Source organism: Pongo abelii, chromosome 11, assembly GCF_028885655.2.
Source record: "Pongo abelii isolate AG06213 chromosome 11, NHGRI_mPonAbe1-v2.0_pri, whole genome shotgun sequence".
NCBI classification, from domain to species: domain Eukaryota; kingdom Metazoa; phylum Chordata; class Mammalia; order Primates; family Hominidae; genus Pongo; species Pongo abelii.
In genome coordinates, this window is record NC_071996.2 from 27,559,500 (window position 1) to 27,576,011 (window position 16,512).

The following is a 16,512-nucleotide window of genomic DNA, read 5'->3' on the forward strand; positions in this document are numbered from 1 at the left end:
AGCCGACCTGAGCCGGAGCCACGGAGCTGGGGGTGCCCGCGCAGCTCTGCGCCGTCACCCTGTGTCCAGGAGCACTGTAGAAGGGGGCCGACAGAAAGAGGCGCTGCGCCAGAACTGTTCCTTCCAAAGCACACCTGCTTCGTGCCTTCCCTGGGTTTCCACCGTAGGAAACTGGCACCACCTCCTACCCCCTGCTGGGGCTGGAAACCGCGCCACCCCGCTTGACTCTTTTCCCTGTTGCCTATGGCTCTCACCCCACTCCTTCCCGCATTTCCGCAAGTCCTGTGGGTTCCAGAATACCCCATGTCCTCTCTCCATTTGCACTACCTCTGCGCCTGTCACCAGCACAAGTGCTCCAGCTCTCCCCAGTGGCCACTCCGGCCCTGTGGTTTCCCATGCGGGTGCTACTGGCAGGCTTTCAGGTGGTAAATCAGACCCAACTGCTTCATCGCCCCACCCACACGCCAGCCCTTCAAAGGTTTCCCTTTGCACTCAGAAATCTTCTCCTCTTTCCATGGGCCCGGGGACCCCGTGGGAGTCAGCATTCCTGGTGTCCCTTGGCATCTAGGAGCGTATTCCAGACCTCTTTTAGGAGGGCATATTTAAGAGGAAACCTGAAGGATGAGGAGGGAACTGGCCAGCTAAGGAGTCAGGGGAACAGTGTCTCAGGCAGAGGGAACAGTAAATGCAAGGGCCCTGACGCCAAAAAAAGCCCTTGCCTGGTTCTAGGATGGCCCAAGGCCTGCGTGGCTTGGAGTACAAGGGAACACAGAGTGAGAGCAAAGGATCACCCAGGTGGGCAGGGGCCCAGGCTCTCGGGTAAGGGGTGGGCAGGGGGCCAGGCCTCTCCGGTAAGGGGTGGGCAGGGGCTGGGCCTCTCCGGTAAGGGGTGGGCAGGGGCCGGGCCTCTCGGGTAGGGTTGCCTGGGTTTTAAGCAAGAGGGTGACTGGATCTGGTCTACATGTTCATGCGCAGTTACCTCTCTATGTGAGCACCTTGGGGTGCTTCCTTACCTCCTCCTCCAACAGCTAGGCTCCCCTGCACACCCCAACACACACACACACACACACACACATACACACACATACACACACATCATCTGTCCTCAAGCCCTGTGGGCTGCAGATTCAAGTCCCAAATTCCCTCCAGCCAGGCCTCTCCCTCCCATTCCCTCTGCCACGACTTCTCTCCTGGGTGACAGCAACAGCCCAGGAACTGCCCCTCCCTGCCACAGCTGCAGCCTCATCCCCTCACCTCCTACCCCAGGGCTCTGGGCCCACCAGCCACTGCTCTCCATTACCTGCCTGTTCACTGGGTCCTGTTGGCTCCTCAGGACTCCCAGACCATACGTCCCATCCTCAGGCCTTTAAAGGGCAGTGGCTCAGCTGCTTGGTCCATGAAGGAATAAGGATCTAGTGCTGCCAGATTGATATACATTTTCAGGGGAAGCCCGAAATCCAGATTTTGATGTGAAATCTCCCTTGTAAAATATCAGACCAAAATAAAAACTATTTTAACACTGGTAGAACCAGACAAATGACATGTAGTGAGAGTTGGGCTGTTTGCATCTCCCCTGCCGCCCCCACCCTGCATATCTCATGTTGAAAATTGATCCCCAGTGAAAGGTATTTGGGTCATGGGGGCAGATCTTTTATGAATAGATTAATGCCCTCCCTCTCAGGAGATTGGGGGATGGCAGCCAGAGGGCAGTGTGAGTTCTCATTCTATTAGCTTCTGTGAGAGCTGGTTGTTCAAAAGAGTCCAGCACCTCCCTCCCCCATCTTTCTAGCCTCCTCTCTCCCCAAGTGATCTCTGCACGCATGGCTCCCCTTCGCTTTTTGCCATGAGTGGAAGCAGCATGAGGCCTTCCCCAGATGCAGATGCCCAATCTTCCAGCCAGCAGAATTGTGAGCCAAAGAGACTTTTTTTCTTGTAAATTACCCAGCCACTGGTATTCTTTTTTTTTTTTTTTTTTTTTTCTTGAGATGGTGTCTTGCACTGTCACCAGCCTGGAGTGCAGAGGTGCAATCTCAGCTCACTGCAACCTCCACCTCCAGAGTTCAAGAGATTCTCTTCCCTCAGCCTCCCGAGTAGCTGGGACTACAGGCGCCTGCCACCATGCCCAGCTAATTTTTGTTTTGTTTTTTTTTTTTTTGAAACGGAGTTTCGCTCTGTCTCCCAGGCTGGAGCGCAGTGGCGCAATCTCAGCTCACTGCAACCTCTGCCTCCCAGCGGCATCAAGCAATTCTCCTGCCTCAGCGTACCGAGTAGCTGGGACCACAGGCGCGCACCACCACACCCAGCTAATTGTTTGTATTTCTAGTAGAGACGGGGTTTCACCACGTTAGCCATGGTAGTCTCGATCTCCTGACCTCGTGATCTGCCCGCCTTGGCCTCCCAAAGTGCTGGGATCACAGGCATGAGCCACTGCATCCGGCCTCTGGTATTCTTTTATAGTAATAAAAATGGACTAAGACATGTAGCAAATCTAGACCAGTGCCTGCAATGGGCAGCCACTGCTACAGCATCTAGTAAAGGACCTGATAGTCAATCAATCCATTATTCAGCTGACAGTCCACGAGCTGGGCCTGCTTACTGTCACCAGGCCTTGAGCTGAAGTAAAGGCTCAATAGATGATCATTCCCATAGCCCCTATTTTCTTCTGGTTCTTTAAGAATTTCATTTAAACCTTTGATTCATGTAGAATTTATTTTGGTATAACATGTGAAGTGAGGATCTAAATTAATTTCTTTTACAGATGGGTAGCCAATTGTTCCAATACCAAATATGGATAAATCCTGTTTTAAGTGCCAACTTGATCATATGGTAACTTCCTATATATATTGGATGACTTCTAGTAATTTCTGAATTATATGGCTATTCATGTACTTGTGCCATAGTTTTAATTGTTTTAGCTTTATAATAGATTTAAAATACAAGTAAATAATGGATGGGGTTATCTCTGCTTTTTACATTTCTGTTTTCAAACTTTTCCTGGATGCATGTATATTTTTCCATATCAACTTTAAAATCAGCTGGTATAGTTCCACAAGAAATTCTGTTAGTATTTTCACTGCGATTGTGTTGATGTGTAGCTTAATTTAGGAGAACTGGCATCCTTATAATGTTGAGATTTTTAACCCAAGAATGTGGTGTAAGTTCACATTTGTATCCTTTGGCAGCATTTAAATGGTTTTGCACATTTTTAAAAAAGTTTCTTTCTAGGTTGCTTTTGCAAATGGGGTCTTATATCCATTATATTTTAGTTCTGATTGTTGTCTGTGTATTTGAAGGCCATTGATAATAGAACACTAATTTTGAATCCAGTTACCTTACACAATTATTTTGTCATTTTCAATAACTTTTTCAGTTGATTCTTGTGGGTTTTCCGTGTAAATGGTCAAATAATCTTCAAACAGGGATAAATTACCTCCTCCTCTCCAATTGGATACCTCTTTCCTGGAGCATTGGCTAATCCTCCAGAGTAGTGGCGATGGTGATGACAGTGTGGAAAGTATCTGCCCCCTGGCTTATTCTAGATATAAAATAGATGACTGGGCTAAAATAGATAAATGCTAATTTATGGAATTATCCATCTAGTCTAACTTATTAAAAGCATTTTTTTCAGAATAAGTATTAAGTGTTATGAAAATTTTTTTTAGAAACAAAAGATAAGCAGACAATCCTAGAAGCTTTTGGAGACTGAAAAAGTCACACCATGAGGATCGAGAATCAGAATGGCATCGGACTGCTTAACATCAACCCAGAACACCACATGCCAATAGAGAACTGCCTTCAGAATTCTGAGGGGAGATGATTTCCAACTGAGATTTATACCTCCAGCCAAACTGTCAATCAATTATCCAAAAACTGAACTCCCATATGCAGCCTCCAAGGAAGCTACTGGCGTGTATATTACAACAAAATGAAGGGAGTAAAGCAAGAAAGAAGATGACTTAGTATCTAAGAAACAAGGCACCAACACAGGACAGAGGGAAAGGGAATTCCCAGTGTAACGTTGAAGAGAAATTTCACAACTTCTACTACAATGGCCAAGAGAGCAACTGATCCAGGAAGAAGCAGGAGGGCTCGAAGAAAAAAAACAGAACTGATAGGTTGCCAGATGTGTTTGACTATATTACGAGAAATTTTAGAGTTTTATTGTCACGGTTTGTGGGAAGAATTAGTAATCTTACATCAAAAACTAATTAAATTTAAAAACTGAGGTAATTACTAACTCCAGGGAAAACAAAAAGCTGTACAAGACTGCAACTGTAACCATAATATAGTCCCTTGTTTAGCTGTGAATAATCTATATGTAGATACGATACAGTAAAAACTGAGTGTTGATTTAGCAACTGTGATAGGACTATCTTGGAAGAAAAAGTGTGTGTTTGTGGATGGTGGCTGGTGGAGAACCAGCAATCTTCCACAGGAGGAAGCCAATACATAATATCCAAAAAATACATCTAGAGAATGATATTTAGAAATATGAAAGGAAATGTCAGAAGGAACAGCTAAAAGACTTAAAGTAGCTTCCTCTGAGGCGAGGCAGGACTGCTGCATTTCATTATCAGCCTTGTGGCACCATTTGGCTTTTAAAATTTTGAACATACAATTTTTTATAAAATTAGAAATTTAATTTAAAAATTTTCTTGCATGTATTACCTAAAAATCACCTTTTGTACCAGCCTCGTTCTTAGCAAAATGAGCTGACCAAAATTTAGACAGACCAAGGTGCCAGTCCCAGCTCTACAGATTGCTAGCTGTGTGGCCTTAGGCCAGTTGCTCAATCTCTCTGAGCCTCCATTTTTTAACCTAGAAGGTAAGGATAATGTTAGCACCTACATCGTAGGGTTACTGAAAGGATTAAATGAGACCATGCCTAGACCTGGCACATAAAAGCATCCAATAAAGGGTATCTGTTGTGATGGTGGTTGTTTTAATTTCACTTTCTTCAATTCCTAAGTGACTAACTGTGGGCGACTTCCCCAAGCCTCACCTTTAAAATTGGTAGAAAATATTTTGAGCCTCTGAAGAGATAAATGAGATAATGAGTGTAGAATACCTGGCACCTAATCTCTCTAAAACTCAAATATCTCATTTGCAAAATGGGAAAATCCTTTTAGGGTTTTCAGAGCATTAAGTGAGATGACACAGTGAAAGACACAGCCCAGTACCAAGGAGACATTTATTTACTCAAAAAAGCTAGCTATGCGTTAAGACTGGGAACTTTTAAACATCATAAAAGTAATACATGCTGACTGTAAAAAATGGGAGAAATCTGGTAAAGTGTAAAAACAAAAATTACCAGTCACTGCAATGCTTCTCGATAATATTTTTCCATCTATTTTGTATACTTCTTTTATCAGTCAATGTAGATCATGCTCCAGGGAAAACCATACCAAAATCTCAGTGGTTTCAAGGCACAGAGGTTCATTTCTGCTCATACCCAGATGACAGGAGTCTGGGTGACTTTCAGGTGCTCTTTGCCGTATTGTGGCTCAGTGATAGAGGCTCCTTTGAGCTTCTGGGCCTTCAGAATCAATACACATTTCCATGACCGCTTAGGCCAGAGGAGAGTGGGCTGGGAAGGGTTGCACCAGCAAATGAACACCGTCACCCGGAAGTGACACAGGTTATTTCTCTCGCATTTCACTGGCCAAAGCAAGTCACGCAACCATCCTGATATCAAGGGGCGAGGAAGGGAAATCTTCCAGGGTGCCTGGATGAAACGGGCGGGTGGACCTGGGACACCGTGACTATGTCCACCCCACACATTCCCAGAATCGAAGACACATCACGTCTGTGATTTTGCTTTTTCACTGCTTTTGTCTCTTCCCATTACATCATAAAATATTCTTTGAAAACATGTGGCACGGATAAAGCTGCAGATTTAAGAAAAGATTTTAAGTTGTATGGTGACACTATTTCCCTCTTCCTCGTTCTCTCCTTCCTCTTATTCTTCTAATTTAGGGAACTGTATGTAGGTGGCAGAGATCCAGGCACCAAAACTTTGCATGTCCTTGCTCAGAAATGCCTCCTCTTCTCTTCCTGGCCAACGCAGGACAGGCCGGTTCTGTCATTCCTTCCTGGAGAGCTTGTGCAGTTCTGTGGGCGTCTTTCCCTCCAGAAGTAACACGTTTGGAGGTGAGGCCCAGAGAACCTGCTGAACAACTGCCAGATTAACAACTCCACATGTGGGGTGTGGCTGCATGTGGCTCTGCCGGGGCCTCCTTGCGCAGTCAGCCGGTGGTGTTAATGCGCAGTGTTAAAAGTGACACCAAAGTGGTGCTGGTGCCACCGTCAGCTGCTGCAAGAGATGACACCCGGGCCTGCAGAGTTGGGTGCGAGCTCAGGAGCGACAGCCCCTCCTCGCTGGTGTCCCAGGATCCCAGGGACCAGTGGGAAGGGGTCCAGGAGGAAGGAGTTTGGTGGGCCCACTCGAGAGGAGTACTTTGTTCCAGGCATGCAAAGTATGGGAAACTGAGGCTGTGGAGACAGTGAGGAACGTGTTGAGGTCAAGAGGCTGAGAACTGGAAGGAAGGGCCAGCCAAGTCAGCAAGAGCACTGTGCTGAGAGCTGCTCTGTTCCTTTTTCCCTCAACAAACTTGCTGCCGTGTGCCTGCTCTGCTCCTGCAGGGAGGGCACCTGCGACCTTCCTAAAAGAGATAATCAACAACTTCTGAGGTTTAGAATCCAGCTGTGAAAATGTTACTGACATACTTGGAACAATTAAAGAGGAACGCAAAGTGCACTCTCATCTGGCATTGGGCTGTGCAAGCAGGTGGCCTGGGTTTCAGAGGAGTTGGCAGGAGGGAGAGTTTGCCGAGGGCATAGAAATGCTCCAAAGGGCTCCTTCCTTGCCAGCTGCCACCATCCACAGAAACCCCAGAGAGCAGGGGAAGAAAGAAAATGTGGAGCAAAGAAGGCAAGCAGGGAGAAGGGGATTATGTAATCCTCCAGCAGTGTGTGAGCTGAGCGAGGCAGTCCTCTGCAAGCCCCTTTTGCCGATGGAGAAAGTGAGACCCAGAGGGCTAACCCACCTTCCTCTGGGGACAGCGCTACAACTGAAGCTGAGCTGGTCCAGCCTGGTGCCATCTGCAGAAAGACTTACATGCATTTTCCCTCACAAGCTGTGAATGAAGGTGTAAGATCTGACCCATAACCAGCATCGGCTAGGAGCTGGACCAAGATTTCATGGAAAGTAAAACTCAAGACATTCACTCCCTTGGGTGTGAAATAAAACAACTCATCTCTAGTTTGCAGAGCACTAACTTCTTTATTATCTTATTCTCTTCTCACAACAACCGTGACAAACACATTATTATTTCCATTTTGCAATTTCAGAACCTGAGGCTGGGAGGGAGAATGCACTGCATTCTGCAGCTCTGGAGGAAGGAGATAGAGCCAGGTGGGCTGAGGCTGTTTCAGGCCTTCGTTGCTCTATCATGCAGCCTCTGGAGTCAACCACCAATCACCCAACACAACCCAGATATTAGCTCATTGGCCTGCTGAATCCCATTTCCTCTTCAAATGTGACCTGCCTCAACAAGCTCAGTCTGGAGCCCACTGGACTAAGACTGGATTTGGAGGGTGCCACCCTTTGGCTGGCCAGCCGCCAATCAGATACTTCTGCTAGACCTGACCTAAGTCTGCACAGGGAGCTGGGAGAACTGAGGCACGATGGAAGGGATATGAGCTGGAAGTCTGCAGGTGCTCAGAGCTTCCCAGGTTTCTCCCTCACTGCCCTGCCCTCACTGCCCTGCCCTCTCTGCCCCTCCTTGAGGCCCTGAAAGCTATGAGCTCAGGAGCTTTCTCTCTCTTTATCCAAGGTTAGTAGAGTTTCCTGCACTGCGAAAGTCATGTACCCCAAGGCACCAAGGAAAGCAATCCTGTAGAATCCAGGGAGCCTGCATTCAGCTGCTGGGCCCCCAGTAACTGAAGGAAGGAAGGCCTTCCTCCCTTTGAGATGACAATTCTCTGGGGAGCAGAGTGCCTGCCTATTGCATATGCAATCTCGAGAGTGCTGAGGCCTGCAGCAGACATTTCCACCGCACGTGTGCTACCTGCTCTGCACCTGTCCTCACAGCCACCATGCCTCTGTATCCTCACTGCACTCATGGGTTCACACTTGAGTCTCCTCTCAGTTTATGCATTTGTGAAATGTTAGTGGAACGCCCTCTTTATGTCAGGCACCTTTTCGTGAGCACACATTTTAGGTTTCCTCCCAGCTTCTGACCCTGGAATCAGTTTTCCTATTAGCCTTGCTGCTTGGCCGTGGTGCTGACCCTTTCCTTGGCCAGAGTTTCTGCTTCCTCCTTCACATGTCAGGCTCTGGGCTGTTCCTCTGGTCTTGCTGTCCTCGCGGATCTGAGTTAAATGCCACCATCACCAGTCAATTCCTGGGAAGCTGGGTTGGGCCCATCCCTCTATTGGGCTCTGGGTACATTCCAGCCCTGCAAGCACAACCTGGCCTTCTGCTAGATTGGGTCACATAAAACAAGGCCAGCCTGGAGAATTCGTTGTGGGCCGGGCTTTGAGATGCTGCTGCAGAGCCAGGCCCTGGGAGCCTAGGCCATTTTCACAGTCTTCAGATATTCTCATGTCCCTCATCCTAGTCACCTTCCCATCTGTATCCCATCCCTCCTGCAGGCTCTCTCCTTTCCTCTACCACCAAATAATCTTGAAGATGTGGTCTCCAAGGCCAACACAATTTTCACCCCATTCCCTCCGCCCTTCTGGGTCTGCCCCCACCAAGACTTCCTCTCCCACCCTCTCATGCCCCTACCCTTCCCCACTGGGACCCCTTCTTCCTTCCCCCAGGGCCCTCTCAGCCTCTGTGGCACTCCCTGATTCTTCCCTCCCCGACCACACCTTCATCTTCCCAGGAAGCACCAGTTCCCAGGACCTCCATTTACAGATGGGAAGACTGAGGCTCAGAGAATATAAGCTGCCAGCGGACACACCACTGGGAAGTGGCGGAACCTCACCCAGGCTCTTCCCCTGCCATGCAGGCTGTCACTGAAATCACGCTGGGCCCTCACCATCCAAGTCGGTGGGCACCCCCCACAGAGCCACACTCTTGAAGGTGTTTCTCTACCCAATCTAAAGCAGGATGTCATTTTTCACCTCCACATTCCCGTCATCGTGCAGCAGGTTGCACATCTCCTCATTTCTGAGGAAGCCATTTGGGGCTGTGTTCTGTGAACGGCCTGTTGCTATTTGCTCGTGTTCCCCTGGGGTTGTTGATTTTCCGCTGACTGTAGGAGTGCTTTAGCATTTAAGGAAACTCACCCTTTGCCATATGTGTTGCAAATATTTTTTCTAGTTTTTTTTTTATAGTGGGATTTTAATATCACATGCAGTTGAATTTTCAATATTTATTTTCTGGCTTGACATTTAAAGTCAACCCAGCCAGCATCCTTCTGTGGTGTTCCTCTGGGCTTTTGGGGTGTGAGGTTTTCCCTGATCTTGCCCTTGGCTGTGTAGATGAATGCTGTCCATTTTCAGCTCTGCAGTGCTTGGAAAGCCAGCCTTCCTGTTAATGCTACCTTCAGCTTCCTCAAAAACAGGACGAAACCTACAGGTGAGCCTCTCCTCCTGGATTCCAGGTGAGGATGCCTAGAAACAGAGCAGGTGGCCCGTGTAAGTCCAGGGCAGTCCTTGGGGCACAGCAGCAGTGAGGCTTCAGGACACTAGATTTAGGGATGGTGAGTAGAAGGAATCTGGAGTGGTCTGTCGGCAGGAGAGGTCTGACTATGCCCAGAAGAGAGCGGAGGGCATTCCAAAGGGAGCAACAGAAAGAACAAAGGCGTGCAATAGGGCTGCTTACCTGTAGGACAGGTCATAGGTCTGCCTTGGCCGGCACAGGTTTCTATGAGGTGGGGCACACGGGTGGAGCACAGATGGTACAGCCTCAGGAGCCGCGAGGTGCCCTCCCACAGCGTGGGGCAGGCCCTGGGGGTCCCGGGGGTCCCTGGGGTCGCGGCAGTAGGGAAGGGGAGGAGCTGGAGCTTGGCAGGTCTGGCGATGCCCTAATTAAGCCGCGGGTACATTTCCCAGCCCAACTGTCAACCGTGCGCGGTGCGAGCCAAGAATGAATATTCCCAAAGCGCCAACAGAAGGAAGTGCTTCATAAAAACGGAGCCCGAGGGCGTGAAGGGAAAACAAGCCCTGTTCACACGCAGGCAGCAGCATCCGCTCTGCACGGCCCCCAGGAGGCGGAAACGCGCACGGTGACACCGCTGCAGGCGCCGGGAGCCCCCCGCGCAGATGTGGAGCGCTGGGGAGCTGGAGGCTCTTTTCTTGCCCAGCTCGTGCCCCTTCAGTGGCCGCCAGGGCTCCCCAGGGTCTTTCGGGGACCCAAGACGCAGGCCACTCCCTCTGATGCCCCACGGGGCAAACGCCCCAGAGCAGGCGGCCTGCCTGAGGCTTTCCCCTTGCTAGGGGGAGGAGGCCCTTGCGGCCCTGGGAGTCCCGGCCTGGGCCTTCCTAATCCACTCCCCCTGTGTCTCCGTGTGGTGTGACCTTGGGCAAGTCGTTTTCCACCCCCTTGGAGCTTCTCTGTTTCCTTTTCTGAAAAATTGAGTTACACTCTTGGGTGGTTAGAAGGATGGACGGAGTCACGTGAATATCAATGGCTATAGTATCTTTCAATGAATGCTGGACATTCCAGGGACGAGGGAAGCAAAGATGTTTTCAAAGGAATTTCTTTTCCTGCTCTGGGGAGTTCCTTCCTTTTCCGCTCTGCTTCTCTTCCTTCTTCCAGGTGCTGCCACAGTGACTGACGGAAGACTCTTGAAAGAGCTGATCACAGGCCACCCTCGGTCCAAACTCCTCCGGGGTGCCTTTACCCTCAAAGCAGTCAGGTTTCTGAGATGACAAAGCCCCTTTGACAGGCCCGTCAACTTCCCAGGCACCTACCAGGGCCCCAGCCAGGTCCAGATCTAGAGCTTCCAGGACCCGCCATGTTGCTGGGCCCATTCCCGGCCCTTCTCTGTGTCTCCCTCTTTATAGAGGGAGGTAGGAATGTGGGCCTCGGGGCCGGGGACCTGGAGTTGATCTGAGCGTGATGGTCTGAATAGCACCTGGCCCACTGCAGGCCTCCATTGTTATTTTCTCTGTTATCTTCTCCATTGTTATTCCTTCAAGCTCAGTGTCACCTGTCTCTTTACCTGACAGGCTCTCTTGATTGGCAGCTTGTGGGGCAGGTGCCAAGCCTCATTCATTACACTTCTCAGCATCTAACACAGTGCCTGGTGCACAGAAGATGAATTTAACTGGCAACGCAAATGGTGTTCCTGAGCAGCACCCACAAGAACAACTCTCCACAAAGATCCAACATCTAGAAAGCCTGAGGCTCCACCCCTGGTTCGTTCTTTGGAGAGGACTGGCTACATAATTTGCAGAATTCAGGGCAAAGTGAAAATGCAGGTCCCTTGTGAAAAAGTGAAAAATTTTAAGACGGTGACAACAGAGGATTAAACCCAGCATGGAGTCCCCTTCAGAGCAGGGGGCCCCTGTACAACCTCACAGATCACACATCTCTGAGGCAGCCTGCCTTTAGGTCGGGGGGGTTAGGTGTCTACTATTAAAATACTGCCCCTTGCCCCCATCTGAGACACTGCCTGCAATGTGGTTACACTCAGCTGAAGGGCAACATTTCTTTTATTAGGAAAGAGCTTCTGAAAATCCTGGAATCAGTGGGCAAAGCCTTGGCCATTCTTCCAGACAGGTCAGTGAAACTCTGATTAAAAACAAAAAGGACCCTAAGTAAATTCTCCTTCAGGGTGAATCTTTAAGTCACAAGCTTCTCCGCCTCCCTGGCTTCCCCTTTGTCCTGTTAATCAGGCTTTCTTTCTGTGACTGTTATTTATTTAGAGACAAGGTATTGCTCTGTCCAGGCTAGAGTGCAGTGGTTCCATCACGGCTCACTGTAGCCTCAATCTCCTAAGCTCAAGCGATCCTTCCACCTCAGCCTTGTGACTATTTATTGCTGGGCACCCACTATGTGCAAGCACTGCGCTAAACTCTAGGGCTAGAGCAGTGACCAGTGCCACTGAAGTTCCTGCCCTCCTTGGGGTCACATTGTAGTGGGGAGCACAGACGATAAATAAGGAGATGAATATGCAGTAAAAAGTGAGATGGTGCTACATGCTAGGTAGCCAAAAAAAAAAGGCAAGTAAGGAGCTAGAAAGTTGGGGGAGCCATAGTGGCAAAGTGATCGGGGAAGGCCTCCCTGAGGAGGGGCCTTCAGAACAGACACCTGGATGAAGGAAGGGCAGGCCGCACTGAGGTGGGCAGTGTGTTCAGGGCTGAGGGAAGATCAGGCACAAAAGTTTGGAGGCAGGAATGTGACTGGCAAGGGCAGTCAGGGGCAGACAGGGGTAGTGTGGGAGGAAATGAGATCAGAGAGGTCAGAGGGATCCAGAGCTGGCAGGGGCTTGTAGGCTTGGAGGAGTTTGGATCTGACACCAATGGCCAGAGGGCAAGAGATCCTTAGCATTATTGGCAGCAGGCAGGCACTTTCCCTCCCAGAGGTGACACTCAAAGTGTCTCTTTTCCTTGGCACACTGACTTGTGCTTGAGTAGTACCTCCTGGGAACCAGGGAAGACGCAGGGGACACAGGAAATGAGAGGGTGCTGGGTTCAAAGCTGTCTTCTGCTGTGACTGCTTTGGAACTTGGGTCCATTGCTTATACTCTCTGAATCTCGGACCTGTGTGCCCTGCAGCTTTGTCAGGAGGGCTCAGGGACATCACATACCTTATGGGCAGCCTGGCACACAGTGGGCACTCGGGAAACATTAGCTATTCGGGAAACATTAGTGATACCCCTTTTCCCTTCTCCAGAGGGCTCACTGTTGGGTTTAATCCCAGCATCACTAGAATTCCAGGTCCCCTCCTTCTTGGGGAACAATAGTGTTTTGTCATATGCATTGTCTTCACATTTCCCTCCTGGAGTTCAGGGGAGGAAAGGGACTTAAGATTTGTTCAGTGCCAGCCCCCTGCCTGACACCTGCTACACACAAGTCCACATCATCCCCAGAAAGCCCAGGAAGTGGATACAATCATCTTATTTTATGGGCAAGGAAGCCGAAGCTCAGAGGGGCTAAGGGATGTATGCCATAGCTCATAGGTGGCAGTACCAGCGTTCCAGTCCAGGCAGGACTGCAATCAGCCTGGTGGTGCTGGAGGCCAGTTGACCTTGTGTGACCCCATGGTTTTCCCGTGAAAGAAACGTGAGGACCAGTGCTTATACCCTGGGCCCCAGTGCTGGGGTCTGAATCCTGCCTGTGCTTCTTCTAGGGAAGTTACAGGGACAAACATCCAACATGCCTCAGTTTCCCCATCTGTAAAAGGAGAAGAATAACAATCCCTACCTTACATGATTATTGTGGGAATGAAATGAGAGTACTCATGCATGTACCTAGGACAGTCCCTGGCACACAGTAATTGCTCAAATAACCTTAACTATTATATTATGCGAAAGTTGTGACCTGGCATTTTCTTAGTAATGCTTTCTGAATCAGATCCTTCAAGCCTACGCTTCCTTAGGCTGCCCCAGAGGCAAGGAAACGGGTGCCCCATCTGTGGCAGATTGTACTTTCACGGAGGACCACAGCAGCCTATCCCACCTCGCACGCTTTTCTGCATTGGCACTCTGCATTCCCCTTCAAGAAGTGGAGTCGCATTCCCCTTCAAGAAGTGGAGTCTTATTCCCCTCCTCCTTGGACCTGGAGCCAGAATTCATGTTCCATTCTTATCATGGGTCGGAAAAGGTCACTCAGCTTCCCCTTGCTTCTCTTGGGATGCTTGCTCTGGGGGAGCCAGCTGCCTCCTAAGAAGTCCAAGTGCCCCGGGACTGTCATTGTGGAGACCAGGAGCAGGTGCCGGATGTGCCTGCATGGCAGTAAAACCACACTGGACCCTCTAGACCAGCCCACCCACAGTTGATGCCATGGAGAGCGGAATAATTTTCCAGTGGAGCCCTGCCTGAATCTCCCAACAGAGGGGGAGCCCACAGGGTCAGCTGAGGTGGGTAACCAGGCAGGGTCAGGGTCAGCTGAGGTGGGTAACCAGGCAGGGTCAGGGCCTCCAGGGCACTCACACAGGGTCTGACCTGAACAGAAGGGGAGGTTCATTTAGGGCTGCCTCTGGGGATGACCCTGGGACTGCCCCCAGCCTGCTGCTTCCCACAGGGCTCCTGCCAGGGGCTGGGGGTGGGTTGTCCATCACAGACTCACCTGCTAGGAAGCCAGGGACTGGCAGCCCCGTGCCCCGGGAGAAATAGATTAGGAGAATGATTCATAGCCTGGCATCCTCCAAACAGGCTATAGTGGCCTCTGCCAGTTACTGTTGCCCCAAATTGCAGACCTAAGCCCTGCCTCTCCTTCTCCTTGGTGCGGTTGATAAATGGGTGGGGCAGATGCTGAAAGGGTCTCCAGGAGAGATGCGCCATGTGCTGCCGGGAGGGGTGGGGGCCTGAAGATTTCTCTAGCGCTTTCCTCCAGCCACTGGGATGGTGTCAAAGTACTCGAAGGAGGGGGACCCTTCCAGGGATCCAGAGACTTGCCCTTGTCTGTGCTGCTAACTGGGGAGGGAGGTTTTCTGATGAGGGGCTTTAATGAGTTCAGCATTCCATGCCCTGGCCTCTAACTTCTCCTGATGTCACCATTTCCTCCCACAAAGAAGGGCCTCAGTGTAAGGAATTCCAGGAGGGCCTCCCCTGGCATCAGCCTGTGTTAGTTCAGCATTCACTCAGCTGGAGAGCACTGAGCACTGCCCCGTGCCAGGCCCTTCTTGGGTCCTGGAAGTGCCAAGATGAACAGGGCCTGTCTGGGGGTTGGGGCACTGGAGCCAGCTCCCCACAGCTCCCAGAGCACTGTGCACCTCTTTCCAGCTCCATGTTCAGTGACATCTTGTGGGTAACCTGACACTGGCCATGCGGGTATCCACCCCTCCAAAACAGGCAGACACTGAAACTCAGGCTTCTCCTGTCCCTCCTCAGAACCAGCTCAGCACTGGGCAAGGCCCCTTTCCTCGAGGAGCTCTGAATCTCTTTGTGAGACAGACCTCTGGTGACCGCATCACCTCCGCAGACCCCAGGTCAGTTCCTCAACGCTGGGGACGAGATGGGTCATGTTTGTGGAGGAGTTGGGTTACCATGTCTCGTGCTAACTGTTACCATAGATCCGGGGATCTATGCTTCTTTCCCACACAGCCCCAGGTTAGTGGCATGCCTCTCCCTTCAGAGTTGGGCCAGTTGAGGCATCTGAAGGTCCAAGGCCTTGTTAAAGTCTCTGTGGCTTGTTGGGCTGCAGACAAAAGTTAATCTCGGTCTATTGGGCATTAGGGAACTTAGAAATCCTATGTCCAAACCTTTCATTTTTAAGTAGGCTACAGAATTCCAGAGTGGGGAAGGAACTTGCCTGCAGTCCCACAACAAGTTAGAGATAGAGGCATGAGGGCAAGTCAGCCCCTAGTTGGGGCCTTAGCTAGGACTTCTCCTCACACCCCTTCCCTGCCCCTGGGATCCCTTCAGTGGCCGTCACTACCTTCCAAAGAGACTCCGCTTCCTAGAACGCAATCTACAAACCCCATGCTATGGGGCTGGTTTGTGTATAGAGTTAGATAAAGGGTTGGCCCCCTACTCTGTCCCTGACCCCAGGGCCCCAGCTTTGAGAAGTGCCTCCTACCCTACTTGGCAGGGGTTGAGCCTGGTGCTTCCACACTTTGTACTTTGCTTTTCTCCTCACAGGGTCAATAGTGGCTGTTTAATAGTGGCTGTTTCCCGGTGCTTGAGGTTCTGCATTTTGCCCTGTCTTTTGGGTCCTGGCATCAGGGAGGTAGCCTGGAGCCCACAGCAGCTACTGGGAAGACAGAGCGGCCTCAAGCAGAGATCTACTTAGGAGTCTTCCTGCCACACCTTTTCCCATATTCATATTTATACACATCCTCTTACTCCTATTCACATCTCCTCATCCAAAATGCCTTTCCTGAGTGCCAGCATCCTGCCAGGCACTGCCAGGGCTGGGAAGCAGAGAGGTGACTCAGCGAGGTGTGCTGCCCTCCCCAGACTCATCCCTCCACCTCCAGGGCTTCCTGTGAGGTAATAGCTCCCAGCATCCACTGCAGTGAGAGGTGGTCAAGTGACAAGGTAAGCAAGAGGCACACCAGGCCCAACTCAAAATCCTCTCCCTTTTTCTGTCTTCCAGTTGAAATCTGAAGATCGGGCAGAGAGCGCCACCCGCCAGCTGGGAACATCCACATGGAGCTTTGTGTGAGAGAGAAGTCAGCTTCTTGTATGAAGTCAAGACGTGGGCTGGGGGAGGTGTTTGCCACTGTAACTAACAGGTATCCTGTTAGTTATCCTGGCCTGGAGGAGCGTTCCATCTGGTACAGAACAGAGATAAGTAAACAGCCCATGGTGGGCTGGGGGAGACACAGGAGCCTGAAGATCCCTGGGCCTAGATGCAAGGCAAGGTAATCAGAGATGGCCCCATGGAGGA

General features: G+C 50.4%; 1 long non-coding RNA gene across 1 annotated transcript; it reads left to right on the plus strand.

Moving 5' to 3' along the window:
• The first annotated feature begins 11,107 nt into the window (after positions 1–11,107).
• Positions 11,108–14,032, plus strand: LOC129057871 (uncharacterized). The gene is made up of 3 exons (XR_008522651.1): positions 11,108–11,373; positions 11,678–11,737; positions 13,534–14,032. It is a non-coding gene; the product is annotated as an uncharacterized LOC129057871 (long non-coding RNA).
• The last annotated feature ends 2,480 nt before the right edge of the window (positions 14,033–16,512 follow it).